The sequence below is a fragment of the Elephantulus edwardii genome, unplaced genomic scaffold, assembly GCF_000299155.1.
Source record: "Elephantulus edwardii isolate Elephantulus edwardi_28Jun2011 unplaced genomic scaffold, EleEdw1.0 scaffold00234, whole genome shotgun sequence".
In the NCBI taxonomy this organism is placed as follows: domain Eukaryota; kingdom Metazoa; phylum Chordata; class Mammalia; order Macroscelidea; family Macroscelididae; genus Elephantulus; species Elephantulus edwardii.
In genome coordinates, this window is record NW_006399984.1 from 3746440 (window position 1) to 3761109 (window position 14670).

Here is a 14670-nt window from a genome sequence, read left to right on the forward strand (position 1 = left end):
TAATAATAATATCAAAGTGAAAAGAAGCAAAACCTCAAATTCATTGCCGTTAAATCAGAACCAACTCATAGCTGACATTCCATTGGTTTTCTGAGACTGAAAATCATAGAGGAGACTTCTTACCTCTTTCTCCCAAGGAGTGGCTGATGGATTGAAAGCTCTAGAAAGGTATGTCCTTTGTGTTATCAGTGCAACTCCCTAAGAACAAGGCCACCAAATATCCTCTCTGTGCCAATTCACAATGGCTTCTTCCTATGGATGTACCATAACCAAAATCAAGTATTAAACCTGTCACTTCTGCAAGTAGAAGGAAGCTCCATGACAGTTACATGCTCATTACAGTATCCCACTTGGCCTAGAATCAATCTCTTATCATTGTTCAAATCCATCAGCTGCTTCATGGGAAAAGAGAGGCAGTCCCCTACAATACAATTTACTGCCTCTGGATGGCTCTTGAAGGATCAGCTATTAGTCAATTCTGACTCTAAAGTATAGCAGAGCTCTGGTTGTCTAGTGAGAAGAAGCTGTGATGCAATTCCGAAGTCATATGGCTCAAATCCAGCAGCTATTCTATGGGAGAAGGATGGGCAATTACCTTCCATGTGATTTACTGCCTCTGAAAACCTTCTGGAGGGTCAGTTCTGGGGCAGTCTGAGTCATAGGCCTTCAATAACAACACCTATGGCCAAAAAAGGGAACTGCAACATGAACAAGTTTACTGAGATCAAAGCAGAGGTTTTAGAGTCAGGTAAGTTGTGGAATAGGATCTTGAGTCCTGGCTTTGCCTCTTAGCTATGGGACTAATTTTCAATGAGTTACAATTTCCCCATCTGCAAATGGATGGGATGGCAGAACTCTGCGTTGCTGTTTCAAGTTGTAAGAATACTGTTTAGAAGTGAATTGTGTTCCCTAAAAACATATCTTGAAGTTGTCAATAATTTCATTTTACTTGGATTCACAATCCTTGTTAATGGTAGTAATGAATTAATCAAGAGCCTTTTTAAAATTGCTAAACTACAAAGATGTCAGTTTAAAAATTAAAGTTTTCTGTGTGTAGACACATGCATGTCTGTGTCTTAGATTATGCCTTCATAATACAGAAGTGATGATATTTAGTATTACCTACACTACACATTCTCATTTATATAACATAGGAAATGTTATTTCCAAATAGGATTACAGTCACAGCTACACCACTTCCCAAATTTATTGCCAACACAATTTTGATTGCACAATAGAGTTTCATATGCAGATGACACAACCTTGCTTGCTGAAAGGCAAGAGGATTTTGAAGCACTTCTTCAAAAAATCAAGGAATGCAGCCTTTGGTATGGATTGTATCTCAAAGTCAATAAAACAACGCTTCTCACCATTGCACCAGTAGGCAACATCATATTGGATGAAGAAGAGATTGAAACTGTAAACAACATCATCTTACTTATATCCACAATTAACACCCTTAGAACCAGCAATCAGGAAATGAGGAGACATATTGCACTGAGAAAATCAGCAGTTAGGGACCTCTTCAAATTATTGAGGAGTTATGATGTCATTTTGAGGACTAAGGACTGTTTGATTCAGGCTATAGTCTTTCTAATCACTTTTTATGCATTTGAGAGCTGGACAATGAATAAGGATGACAGAAGAAGAATTGATATCTTTGAGCTGTGGTTTTGGAGTAGAGCACTGAACATCCCATGGATGGCCACAAGAGAAAACAAATATGTTTCAGGGAGGGTATAACTGGAGTGCTCTTTGGAGGCAAGAATGATAAGGCTTACTCTCACATACTTTGGGCATGTTGCTATGAGGGACTGTTCCTTGGAGAAGGGCATGATAAGAAGGGTGGAGGATTGGTGAAGGAGAGTAAGACCCTTGACCAGGTGGTCTGATGTGTGTCAGGAAGTATGAAGATGGCACACGATAGAACAAGGTTCAGATTTTTTTTCATGGGGTCACTATGAGTTATACTCGACTCAATGGCCCCTAACAACAATAGAGTTTCCGAAGTTGTAAATATTTATGGAAGTGGATTGTAATGTCTTTCTCCAGTGGGATGGCTGCCCCAGTGAATCCACCAGCTCACCTTTTGTTTAGCAGCTGAGTGTTTAACCACTATACCATGAGATTCTCCCACAGGTACCACATTCACTCTTTGGTATGGAGGAAGAATTGATTCATAGCTAACCATTCGGTGGGTTCTCAGAGGCTGTAAATAACATTGGAGGAGATTACTCATTTTTCTCCCAAGAAACAGCAGGTGTGTTTGAACTGTTTACTTTTGAGTTGGCAGTGCCAATTCCCTACCCCTAGGCCACTAGACCTCTCTTCCACTGGTATAGGAGTTAGCATCCCAAAACACATTCCAGCTCATAGCATTCAGTCCTTTGGCCCTTCCAAAAAATCCATGTCCTTCTCAGGCACAAAACATATTTACCATACCACATTATCCTAAAAATCTCATCCTGTTTTAATATCAACTCTAAACCCAAAATATCATGCTCTGAATTAAAGTTTCTAAGTAAAGTGTGAGGCTCTGGGTGTATTCTATCCTGAGGCACAATTCCTGTGGAACCTAGACTAGAAATTATCTACTTCTAAGGTACCCTTTCCAGGTTACAATTAAAATATTTGATGCTTTCTCGTTCATGCCTGAGCAGCATCCCAATCTCTACACTCAAGGGGACAGCCCTAATCTATGGTACAAAAAGGTTTGTAAACATAGAAAAAAAAACACAACTAAGTTAAAACTTTTTTTAAACGAAGTTAAAATTGACAAATGAGGCCTTCTTAAAATAAAATTCTTGTATGCATTAAAAACTTTCTCCAGTAGCATGAAAAGAAAGCTCACACACTCCAGGAATAAACATTTGTCAGTGATTTTTCAGACAAGAGTCTCATAACTAAAGTTTACCAATTTCTACAGGGCAGCCACAAGAAAGACTGATAACCCCATTATAAAATGGGCAAAAGGTAAGAAAAGTCTCTTTACAAAGGAGGCATTCAGATGTCCAACAAACACACAAGGAATGTTCAAAATCACCAGCAATCAGCAAGATACAGATAATAACAATATGATACCATCTAACCCCAGCAGCAGTACCAAAATATAACAATAAAGCAAATAATGAATGTTGGAGAAGATGTAGAAAGATTGAATTCTTACAGCAGTGGAATAGCTCGGTCATACAGGTCAGCAAGATAAGAACTTTAATGTACTGTTGGTGGGATTGTACAGTCACTATGGAAGGAGGCTGGTGTTTCCTCAAAAAAGAGAAATAAATCCTCTATGACACAGCTATACCACTACTAGAAATATACCCCAAGGAAATCAGAACTGAAACATAATTGGAAATATGAACATCTATGTTCATCACAGCATTGTTCACAATAGGTGAGAAAAGAAAAAAACCAAATACCCATCAACAAAGGCATGGACAGAGAAACTGTGGTCTATTAACACAATGGAAAGTTATGCAGCACTAAAGAACAACCAAGTATATGTAAAATACTACAGAACATATAAGAGTCTAGAGGGCTGGTGGGAAGGGGTGGGCAGGGAGAAAAGTGCGGCAATGAATGAATGGAAATCCAAAACCTCTGTAAATGTAATTTAAAAAATAAAAAAAAAGAGTCTAGAGGGCATCACATTGAGTGAAGTCAATCAGCTACAAAAGGACAAACACTGCATAAGACTATTGCTGTGAAAAAGGAAAAATGAATGAGAGGTGGGGCAGGGACAAGGAGAATGGAAATAGAATATACAGACAATGAACAGTATGAAGATCTAGGACAAGGGACTATCAAGCTGGGAAGAATTGAGGTAAAGATAATGAGCAAGCAGGAACAAGAAACGTATAACTGATGGGGGGGAGAAAAGTAGGTGGAATCACTGAGACAGCAAAGATTATTGAATAGATGGGGAGTGTGAAGGAATAAGCAGGGTTCAAAGGGAATTTGATAAGACAGGGTGACAAAAAGGCATAGATCCATAGTAATTATATATATAGTAATTATATATAGTGATTATATATAGTGATTATATATATAGTAAATATATATATATATAAAATGTACATGAGTGAAACCCAATGTATGTATAGAAAGAGCAAGAACAATGTGGAGATGGCTGGGTTCAATCTACTATCTCTACAAGGTAGTAGAGATAGTATCCATATCCCCATCAATATCCATAACACAAAAATAGGTCTTATGAGGTCAGACATGTCCTTCCCTGCACTGAGTCAGATACACATTGCAGTGACCATAGAGATGTTACAGAATCATATTCACAGGTATGGGTTTTATTGTTGTTTTTGTTATGTGTCATCCAGTCACTTGCAACTCATAGCAACTCTTTGCACAGCAGCTCTGAACCCTGTCCTATCCTGAGCCAATCTGTCTCTGACACACCTAACCCTCTAATCCCAGTTACTGAGTCAATTCATCTCATCCAGGGTCATCCTCTCCTGCACTGTCTATCCCCCCACCCTTCGAAGCATCATGTCCTTCTCCAAGAATGGGCCCCTCCTGGCAACATGCCTGAATTATGTGAGAAAGAGCTTCAAAATTCTTGCCTCTAGGGAGAAACTTGGTTTCACCTTCTCTAGGACAGACCTGTTTGTTCTCTTGGCAGTACAAGGAATGTTCAACGCTCTTCTCCAGCACCACAACTCAAAGGCATCTTCTTCTGTCATCCTTAGTCACTGTCAGCTCTCGGATGCATAGCAAGTAATTACAAAGACCATGGCCTGGATCAGGTGCACCTTAGTCTCCAGACTGACATTGTTACTCTCTAGGACTTTGTAGAGGTCCCTGACAGCACATTTTCTCAATACAATTAATCTTTTGATTTCCTGACTCCTGGTGCCAAGAATGGAACCAAGCAAGCTGAAATTGTTAGCAATCTCAATCTCTTCTCCATTTATGAGGGTGCTCTCAGTTGGCCCACTGGTGAGAATCTTTGTCTTCTTGCTGTTGAACTTCAATCCATTTTGAAGACTACAGTCCTTGACTTTCTGTATCAAATGCTTCAGGCAGGCCCTCTTCCTTTTCAGCAAGTACGGTTGTGTCATCTGCATAATGCAGGTTACTGATGAGTTTTCCCCCAATACTGATGCCACATTCCTCTTTATAAAGCCCAGGCTCTCGAATTATCTCTTCCACACATTGATTGAAAGGGTATGAAGACAAGACACATCCCTGATGCTCTTCATCCCTGATTTGGGCCTTGCTCTGTTCTGAGGATTGCTTCCTAATCCAAGTATAGGTTTCACCCAGTTTATTAAATATGCTGGATTTCAGGTTACAACAAAATATAATCCCTCAGTCCAAAGAGTTTCTCAGTTAATTCCAAAATATAGTACCTCAATCCAAGATACAATCCCCCAAACCAGAGAGCTTTTCAGCTAACAGGAAGCTACAATCCCTCAGTTTAGATAGGTCCTCAGTTAACAACATGATATAATCCCCTTGTCTAGATAATCTTTTGGTTAACAACAAGATATAATCCCAGGTGAAGGACTCTTGTCCCAAAGGGCATGTGTTTCACTTTTTGCTTCTTCCTTCTTCCTGGTGATGAGATTCCTACTTTCTTTTGCTACATTTGCTCAATTTAATTAGGAAAGTAGCCAATTCCCTGTGGATAAACTAATATGCTCTATTTGCATAAGGAAAAGATGGCTTATGCAGCTAGTGATGATGTAGGCAGGCCAATATGTTTCCAGGGCAGGCAGAGTTGAAGCAGCTAAATCTGGCTAAAGAAAAGGATCTATGGAAGCTGAAAATTTTTAGCAACAGACTCACTACACTGTAGCATATACAAAACACAATGTACAGGATTGAAAATCACTGGAGAAGCTGGATGTTATGAAGAAGGAAACCTCATCAAATCTGAGTTATGCAGATCATACAATCTGGCTTTCTGAAAGAGGATTTGAAATGCTTGCTGCAAAAGACCAAAGACTACAGCTTTCAATATGGATTACATTTCAAGATAAGGAAGAAAATACCACCATGATATTATGATTGATGGAGAAAAGACTGAAATTATCAACAGATTCCTATTACTTGGATCCACAATCAACACCATTGGCCCACTGGCAGTCAAGAAATCAAAGGACTTATTTCATTGAGAAAGTCTGCTGGCAGGGATCTCTCCAAAGCATTGAGTAATGATGCTAGTTTGAAGACTAAGTTGTGCCTGATTCAAGCCATGATCTTTTCAATCACGAAGTATGCATGTGGGAGCTGGCCAATAAATAAGGATTACAGAAGAAGAACTGATACCTTTTAGTTGTGGTGTTGGCAAAGTACTGAATATCCTGTGGACTACCAAAAGTACAAACAGGACTGGTCATGGAGAAAGTACAGCCAGAGTGTTCCTCAGAGGCAAGAATGGTGAAATTTCTTTTTACAAACTTTGGGGATGTTGTTAGAAGAGACTATTACTTGGAAAGAGACATCATGTTGGCAAAGGTGGAAGATTTGTAAAGAGAGGAAGACCCTCAATGTGATGAACTGACACAATGTCTATAACAATGGTGTTGTCTTTAGGTACTGTCGAGTACAACTCATAGCAACCACATGAACAACAGATATGAAATATTGTCCTATCCTGTGCCACCCTCTCAATCTCTGACATGCTAGAGCCCATTGCAGCAGTCATTGTGTCAATCCACTTGGTTGAGGGTCTTCCTCTCTTTTTCTGACTTCCCACCTTCCCAAGCATGATGTCCATTTCCAAGGAATAGCCTCTACTAGCAACATGCCCAAAGTATGTAAGATGAAGCTTACATACTTGCCTCCAAGGAACATGCTGGCTGCACTCTTTCCCAACACTGCAGCTCAAAGGCTTCAATTCTTCTCATGTCACCCTTATCACCCTTACTCATTGTCCAGCTCTCAGATGCATAACAAATGACTGGAAAGACCATGGCCTGAATCAGGTGCACCTCAGTCCTGAAGCTGACATCATTGCTCCTCAATAATTTGGAGAGGTACCTAACCAAAGACTTTCCCAGTGCAATACAGCTTCTGATACCCTGACTGCTGGTACCAAGGATGTTAACTGTGGATCCAAGTAAGATGAAGTTGTTGACAGTTTCAAACTTTAGTCCATCTATCTTGATGTTGCTTATCAGTCCAGTGGTAAGAATTTTTGTTTTTCTTCACATTTAGATACAATCCATATTGGAGGCAGTATTCTTTAATCTTCTGAACAAATCCTCCTCACTTTATGCAAGCAAGATTGTGTCATCTGCATAATACAGGTTATTGATGTGTCTTCTTCTGATCCTGATGCTATATTCTTCAGAAATTCCAGCTTCTTGAAAATTTGCCCAGCATATGGAATGAATAGGAATGGAGAGAAGTTACAGCATTGACATACTCCTTTCTTAATTTTAAACCATGTAGTCTTGTTCCCTTGTGCCATTTGCACAACAGACTCCTGGTCAAGGTACAGGTTTCACATCAGCACAATTGTTTCTGGGATTCCCCACTCTTCTCAATGTTAGCATAATTTGCTGTGATCCACATAATGAAATGCCTTTGCATAGTCAATAAAACACAAATAGATATCCTTTGTTATTCTTCATTTTCATCCAGGATCCATCTGACATCAGCAATGATATACCTGGTGCCACGAACTCTTCTAAATCCTGCTTACTTCTGGCAGTTCCCTATCTATGAACTGTTCTAGCTGGTTTTTAAAGATTTTTAGCAGTATTTTGCTTGCATGTAATATTAATGACATTGTTCCATAATTTCCACAATATGTTGGATCACCTATCTTGGGAATGGGAACAAATATGGATTTTTTCTAATCCACTGGCCAGACAACTGTCCACTAAATTTCCTAGCATAGACTTATGAACGCATCCAGAGCTACGTCTGTTAGTTAAAACATGTCAATTAGTATCCTGCTGATTTCTGGGGCCTTATTTTTTGCCAATAACCTCAGTGAGGCTTCAACTTTTTCCTTCGTTACAATTGGCTCTTGTTCATATGGTATTTCCTGAAACTTTTCACTGTCAGTCAATTCTTTTCTGTACACTGATTCTGTTTATTCCCTTCATTTTCTTTTGGTGCTTCCAAAATGTGTAACAATGAATGAACGAAAATTTAAAAACTCTACTGTTATTAATTAATAATCTTAGTACTCAGCATCATCAACAACAACAAAAAACCCACCATGGAATGTATGAAGTATGAATCTAGGAAAATTGGAAGTTGTAAAAAATTAAATACTCATAAGTATCAACATCCTAGACATTTAGTTAGATGTTCAAGAGATTTGTTGTTTGTTGTGTACTGCAGAGTCAGAAATGTCCTATAGCTGATCCTCCAGCAGGTTTTCTGAGGCAGTTAATTGCATAAGAGATCCTTCTCCCACCAAGCAGCTGGTGGCCTCAAACCACATGACTTCAGGATTGTAGCTCAGCTTCTTGCCACTAGGACACCAGATCTACTATGCCAGAAATGACAAATTTGGTACTGCCCGGTCAGGGTAGGAGACCTGCACCTGGCCGGAGGCAAGGCATGGGGGGTGGGGGGTGAGGGAGGGAGGCAGCGTGCGCAGGCCGGGCCATGAGCGCGCATGGTGGGCTGCAAGCTGGGGCCCTGACCCCGGAAACCAACGAGGTACGTGATCATCGGAGCCGGCCTCACTGGCTCCTTAGATAGACATAGGCCAGACCTCGATATTCACGCTGTTCCCTCATGAACTGATGAACTGGACAAAGCTACTATAGCAAATTCAGCTGGCCCAACAGCAAGTTTCCAAACATCTCCTTTAAAGAGAAAGGAGAAATTATCCACCATTGGCAAAATCTTTAAGCCTTGAAAATGGAGGGGAAAGAAGACCAGTGAGAAATTGAGAGAAACCTCAGCAGTATTAGGAAGATATCCACAAGACAAAGTAGAGAGGAGCTGATAAGAAGGGGCATTCTTAAGGAATTGCCTGATCAGTTAACTTTGAATATTCAAACAGTCACATGATACCTATAAGCGAGGAATCTGCCAGAGAGAAAAATCTGAAGAAGGTAGTGGTTCTGTGTCTGAGAAAGCACCACCTCTTGAAGAAAAGGCTGAAGATAAGAAAGAGAACACTGAAACCAGTTTGAAACACCGGCAGTTCCTGCTCTGCCTCCTCCTGCTCTTCCTAAGCCTAAACCCAAACTTAAACCCCCTCAAAACACCTGTGCTTCCAAAAGGGGCTTCAGCTGGGGCGAGCCACAAGGGTGACAAAGTGCTTCCCAGTAAAACAAACAAACAAACAAACAAAAAAACCAACCAAAGCTCCTGGTAAGCAGGCACCCATCCCTCTACCCAAGCCAATAAGCCGAAGTACCACCATGAGGTTGCTGGCTCCTCGCGTTCAAAAAAGGTAACTGGCTCCAAAGCATCCATTTCACTATCTACTTTGTCCATCTTGTCTCAAAGCTTCAAAGGAGACAGTTTCTAGCAAAACAGGGACAATGGGAACCACCAAGGGCAAGAAAAAAGCTGGTAAGCAACCAGCCTCTTTGTTGTCCTCAGACACAGCCACCTCCACTGTCTCAGACTTTAAAGGGGATACTGCGGAGACCAGGATGGAGAGCTTCCAATTTGAGCAGATTATTCCTGAGGCAGAGGAGCAGACCACAGGCAAAGCTAAGTCCATGGCCGCTCTGCCCCCTTTGGCTCCACCACCTCCTCCCTTTGCCCTTCTTCTTTCTCCTGAGCACCAGAGAGCTGTTCCCACCAGCGCTCCCATCATTCTTGTCAGCAATGGGGCTGGCCTGCCTGCCTCCGCCTTAGACCCAAGTCAGCTTCTCTGGACTGAACAGCCAATCCACACAGCCACTCTTCACTCAGGCCCTGGCTTCAGTGTCAGCAGAGAAAATGAAAAATGTTTCACAATCAAAGATGAGCTGAGAAAGGCAGCACTTCAGCTCCTGATTCCTCACTAATGGGAGAATCTTCCAAATCCTTCAGTGTTCCAGAGGATGAAGGCCAATGGACTACCAGGCCTATGACTCTGATTCTGATGGGCCTTTTTTGTACACGGATGATGACGAGGAAGAGGATGAATTGGCAGTGGAGAAAGTGCTTTGGCAAGTAAAGTACAATGAAGATTTACTCTTGCTATCAAACTTAGCAACAGACTATCTAAGAAAGAATTAGAAGACAAAACCATCTTGCAACATACCTCTGAAGAAGAAAGTCAGGAACTTTGACAGCAAATTGAAACCAAGCTAGTCAAAAGACTCAGCCAGAGGCCTACAACTGAAGAACGAGAACAAAGAAGTATCCTAAAATAGAGAATGAGGAGAAAAAAGAACAAGAAGCAAAAACGGAACGTAAATGCACACTCAGCAGAAAGCTCAGCCTGAGCCCTTCAGTGGCAGAGCTGTAAGCATGGAGGATCCTGCAGTTTACATATGTTAAGGTCACCTGTTCCCTGGACTATGTTCGTTGGGCTGACAAGCTCTGGGCCAGGTTAACATCTGCAGACAAGGCAGCAATAAGGAAAGAACTAAATGAATTTGAGAGCACAGAAATGGAAGTCCATGAAGAGAGTTGACAGTTTACAAGGTTTCATTGTCCATAAAGAAAAAGCAAGACTGTTTGAAAACATAGATTATCTTTGGAGGAAGCACCACTTCCTGAAAACCTGATATTGCACTGTGTATTGATTTGAATGTGTATTTAACTTGTGAAGGAAGAGCATGATGGCTTTGTTGGAAAGTGTGCCTTGCCTGTGCAGCCCAGATGGGGTAAACAGCAAAGGGAAGAAGGCAGTGACTCTTGCTGTTCGACAGGGATTTTGATGGTAAGGGACAGCATAGTTTCATCAGGCATTCTTCATCAGGAGTTCTAATCAAAGAAGATGAGCAAAAGACAGTTGCTGGCTCTGTGTTGCCAGAAAGCCAAATTTTAAAGTGTGAGTTAAAAAAAACAAGATGAGGTGTATTTATTGGGTACTGAAGAGGGGTGGGAGCTGAAAATCAGACAAAAAGAAAAATATGTTCATGAAGAAAAGAGAAAATTGAAGTATAGTGTATTTTTGAAGTAAGCATTTGGTAGCTGAGAACTTGTTATTAAGAGATTTGGGAATCTGGTCACCCAACATGTATTGTTTTAAATACCCGATCCTAGAGGACTCTTCTTGTTTCACTATTGTTTTGGTACAAGATTATATAATTAATTTATGTTGTACCAGTGAATCCATTTGCCAGAAATAAGTCTGTTTTCATGCATCTTTTTCTTACCTGTAAGAAGCTTTATTGATTCTTAACAAGCAGCTTATCCAAATTATGTTGCATGGTTTGAGTAACATAACTATACACATTTATTTTAATACACCTTACCTAGTATATCAGCCTCCCACAAGCATGGCAGGACTAGGGATAGAGTAGAATGTAATGTGACCCTATAGAACTTTAGCAAGTTTTAGAAATGAAGAAAAAAAAAAGACAAATTTAAGAGGAATCCTGTCTCCATACTTTTTCAATCTATGTGCAGAACAGATAATTCAGGAAGCTGGGCTTTATGAGGAGGAATGTGGCATCAGGATTGGAGGCAGATTCATCAACAACCTACGCTATGCAGATGACACAACCTTGTATGCAGAAACTGAGGAGGACCTGAAGCACTTGCAGCAGAAGGCCAAGGGCTATAGTCTTCAAGGGACAAAGATTTTCAACACTTGGCCAATTTGCAGCACCATGATAGATGGAGAGAGATTGAGGTTGTTAATAATTATAGCTTGTTCAGCTCCACAGTCAACACTCTTGGTACCAGCAATAAGGAAATCAAGACAAATTGCATTGAGAAAATATGTTTTCAGGGACCTCTCCAGAGTACTTAAAGGCAACAATATCAATCTAGAGACTAAGGTGTGTGTAATCCAGGCCATGGTCTTCACAATTAATTGCTAGTTTCAGAAAGCTGGACAATGACTAAGGATGACAGAAGAAGAATTGATGCCTTCAAACTGCAGTGCTAGAGAAAAGACTTGAACATACCATGGACTGCCAAGAAAAGAAATAGGAGAGGGTGAAATCAAGTTTCTCCTTGGAAGCTAGGATTTTGAAGCTCCGTCTAACGTACTTTGAGCATGTAGCTATGAAGGACAAATCTTTGGAGAAGGACATCATACTTGGAAGAGTAGAGGGACAGCACAGGAGAGGAAGACCTTGGATGAGATAGATTAATTCAGTAACTGAGGCATTGGGGGTTGGTGTATCAGAATCAGTGAGACTGGCTCAGGGTCACTATAACTGTGCACAGGGTCACTATGGGTCACAGGCGACTCAACAGCACATATCAACAACAGTATGGCATTCATCATCAAAAAGAGCATTTCTAGATTTATTCTAAAGTACAATGCAATGAGTGATAGGATGCTATTTATATGCCTATAAGGAAATCCTGTTAATATATCATTATTCAAATTATATGCACCAACCATCAAAGCCAAAGGGAAAGAAATTGATATCTTACAATTTTTACAGTTTGAAATAAACTAAACTGGAAATAAAGGTTCATGAAAAATAATTTGTGACTACAGTGTGAAAGTTGGAAACAAAAAATGACTGGTAGTTGGAAAATATGTCTTTGGTGGCAGAGATGAGACTGGAGATTGCATGATAGACTTTTGTACAGTGAATGGTTAATACTTTAAAATGGTTAAATACTTAAAAAAAAACACAACCCACAAATGCTAACTGTACACATTTACTTTATATGATGGACTACACAGAGATTATATAGGCTACATTTGTAGAAAATAGTTTGGAAAAACGCTATTATCAGTCAAAACCAAGTCCAGGGCTGACTGTGGAACAGACCATCAATTATTCATGTATAAGACTAAACTGAAGTTGGGGTGGGGGGAATGAAAACAAGTCCATGAGAACCAAAATATGACTTTGAATGTATCTTAAATGAATTTAAAAACCACCTTAAGAGTAGATTTGATGCATTGAACAGAAGTGACCAAAAGATCAGACAAATTAGGGGATGACTTTAAGGACATTATCCTTGAAGAAAGCAAAAGATCATTACAGACAGAGCAGAAAGAAAAGACCAAAATGGATTTCAGAAAAGACTCTTGAAACTTGTGTTGGAAATGAAAGAAGCCTAAACTGGGGGGAAATTAAAAGACAAATTGCATTGGGGAAGTCTGCAATCAGAGACATCTCCAAGGTACTGAAGAGCAACAATGTTGTCTAGAGACCAAGGGGTGCCTCATACGGGCCATGGTCTTTGCCATTACTTGCTATGCTTCAGAGAGCTGGACAATGTCTAGGGATGATTGAAGGAGAGTTGATGCCTCTGAGCTTTGGTGCTGGGATATTGACTGCTAGGATAACAAACCAGTTCGTCCTGGAGGGTAAATCCTTGGAGGCAAGAATCCTGAAGCTTCATCTGACATACTTTGGACATGTTGCAAGGAGGGACCAGTCCTTGGAGAGAGCCATAATGCTTGGGAGGGTGGTGGGACAGTGCAAGAGAGGAAGACCCTCGATGAGGTGGATTGATTCCGTCATTGGGGTAAAGAGGATAAATGTGTTGGAAACAGTTAAATTGGCAAGGGATAGAGCAGGGTTTAGGACTGTTGTACACAGGGTTGCTATGAGTCGCAAGCGACTCGATGGCACATAACAAAAACAACAACAAACGCGGGGGGGGGGTTAGAATGCTTATGTAAGAGAGCTGAACAGAAGATTTCAAAGAGCAGCTAAGAAGACAAGGCAAATATAATGAAATCTTCAAAGAGCTGGAATTAGAAAACCAACAGGGAAGAATATACTTGGCATATCTCAGAATGAAAGAGCTCAAAAAACAAATATATACCTGAAGTTGCAATACTGAAGGATTCTATGGGCAAAATCTTGAATGATACCAGAAGCATCATAAGAAGGTGAACACAATATACAGAACCTCTGTACCCAGAAGAACTGGTTAACAATAAACCATTTCAGGAAGTAGCATATGATAAAGAGGCAATAGTATTGAAGGAAGAATACACGATGTACTAAAGTCTTTGGCAAAAAGTGAGGTCCTAGGAAGTAATGGAATACTAACTGAGGTGTTTAAAGAAACAAATGCAACCCCGGACTTGCTCACTAGTGTCTGCCAACAGCAGCTACCTGACCAACTGACTGGAAGGGATCCATATTTGTTCTCATATCCAACAAAGGTGACCTAAAAGGATATGGAAATTATCAAACGATATCATTAATAATATAGGTAATAAAATATTTTTTAAATTATTAAATTTTATTAATTTTAATGAACATTTACAAAGATTTTGGGTTTTCATTCATTCGTTTATTGTTGCGCTATTTTCTCTACCCTCCTCGCCAGTTCATTCTTCTATTTTCCCCCCCTTGAAAGTTTGTTTTAATTGTCCAGTTGCCACAGTGCTTGTCAAAACCAGTTCTGATTAATCTCCTTGGTCAGTGTGTCCTTTGCCATTCCCTATCACTCCTCCCTGAGAGAGACTTCACCCTGATTCATAAGGAAAAGGGGATGGCGTATTCTCTTAACTACTTCCTGCTCAAAAGGGACGCTGTGGGTTTCAGGGTGGAGATCTTCTCTCACTACTTTAAAGGGCCCCTTTGGCAATAAGAAACACATAGACTATTAAGGAGATTAATTTTGGAATTTAGATGCACT

General features: G+C 40.3%; 1 protein-coding gene and 1 pseudogene across 1 annotated transcript in view; one reads left to right on the plus strand and one right to left on the minus strand.

The window, feature by feature from the left end:
- LOC102867790 (vesicular, overexpressed in cancer, prosurvival protein 1-like) overlaps positions 1-14670 on the minus strand; it is a 74893-nt gene that overhangs the window by 50595 nt on the left and 9628 nt on the right. The gene's annotated exons all lie outside the window — the stretch shown is intronic.
- Positions 8694-10594, plus strand: LOC102861688 (annotated as a pseudogene).